The 1,514-nt window shown below is 39.0% G+C and overlaps 1 non-coding gene across 1 annotated transcript; it reads left to right on the forward strand.

Annotated features, from left to right (window-relative positions):
- The first annotated feature begins 1,099 nt into the window (after positions 1-1,099).
- Trnar-acg (transfer RNA arginine (anticodon ACG)) lies at positions 1,100-1,172 on the forward strand. Its single transcript has one exon. It is a non-coding gene; the product is annotated as a tRNA-Arg (tRNA).
- Positions 1,173-1,514: the final 342 nt, after the last annotated feature.

Genomic DNA, 1,514 nt, shown 5'->3' on the forward strand with positions numbered 1-1,514 from the left:
TTTATACATCAGTTCATGAGCAATCGCTGGTATGATACGGGTTAAAAAAAAAAGTGTATGTGTTTCAGAATTCTGTTTCCTGACATCTTTTCGTACACTATGCCATTCTGACTTCTTGTCGCTCATCGAAGGTAAAAGCATTAAAGCACGGGCACAAAATAATCGGTTTGATAGCTTTTTACATTTAGTCAAGTTTTGATTTTTGTTTCTTCTTTTCTTTCTTCGTTCCGTTGTTTGTTGGTTTGTTGGTTTGTCTATCTGTCTGTTTTGTTTGTTTGTTTGTTTGTTCGTTCATTTGTGCCGCGTTTGTCTGTTGGTTTGTCTGTGACGTGACTGGTAACTGACACTGAGAACAACTCCATGTCCATGTTATATAGTGCTATATGTTTTATGTAAAATCAATGTCTTGTTTGTATTATTGTTATGTACCACCCCTGAATTTCTCTATGAGATAATAAAGTATTCTTATTATTCTTATTCTTAACTGCGGAACGTTGTACCCATCACCGGCCATATCTTCAAACATCATTTCGGTAAACAACCTCCCATGACGTCTTCACGTTGTTGCTGAAGCTAAAGTGGAGAATGGAGATCAGGTTTTACCAACAACCGTAAAACAATCGTTCGCCAAGGCGAATTCTTATTGCCGCAGAAAATCATTTTCCAGAAAATGTAAACCCATCAAATTCCTTGAACTACAGCACTCAAGCACGCAACCCCAAAATGGACTTTACTCCAGAAGTTTAAGCCAACCATGAAAACTTCCGTTGAACTTAATCGTTCGTAAAACCAGAAAAGCTCAAAAGAATTCCGTATCATGCGCCTGTACTGCTTGCTGCCTTTGCCGCTCGCTATTGTCATGTGACCGACCATACAAAGCAGCGCGCGCGCTTTTTAGGTCGGTGTTGCCCAGCCGCTCAAAAGTTTGTTGCAAAGTTAGCGTGACTAAAAACAGATTTCTCCTTCACCGTGGGTAGATCAGTACTTTTGATAAAAAGAACTTATAGTGGACATAATAATAAAAGCAATGCTGGTTGTTTGAGTGTGCACACAGTGTAGCTAGAATAGTTTCGCTAAGATTTGCCGTGTATTCCAAGAGGGGCTTGTGGCGCAATGGATAACGCGTCTGACTACGGATCAGAAGATTCCAGGTTCGAATCCTGGCAAGCTCGCATATTTTTTTTAAACTTTTGTGTGTACTTTTTTTCCTTGTCAACCTAGTTCACATCCTTACAGTCTCGCAATCGTTTGTCTTATTTTATTTGTTTGGAATATAATATTGTTTCTGATTTTATTTTCATCGCTTTTTGTACTCATGTCATAGAGTGATACCCCCATACCGGCGGCTCATGCACAAAATTTGATCCAGCACTCCCCGGCTTTCACCTGCTACAATCAATCAATCAATATGAGACTTATATCGCGCGTATTCCGTGGGTACAGTTCTAAGCGCAGGGATTTATTTCTTTTTTATTTTATTTTTATTTTATGCAATTCATATTGCGCACATATTC

Source organism: Littorina saxatilis, linkage group LG17, assembly GCF_037325665.1.
Source record: "Littorina saxatilis isolate snail1 linkage group LG17, US_GU_Lsax_2.0, whole genome shotgun sequence".
Classification (NCBI taxonomy): domain Eukaryota; kingdom Metazoa; phylum Mollusca; class Gastropoda; order Littorinimorpha; family Littorinidae; genus Littorina; species Littorina saxatilis.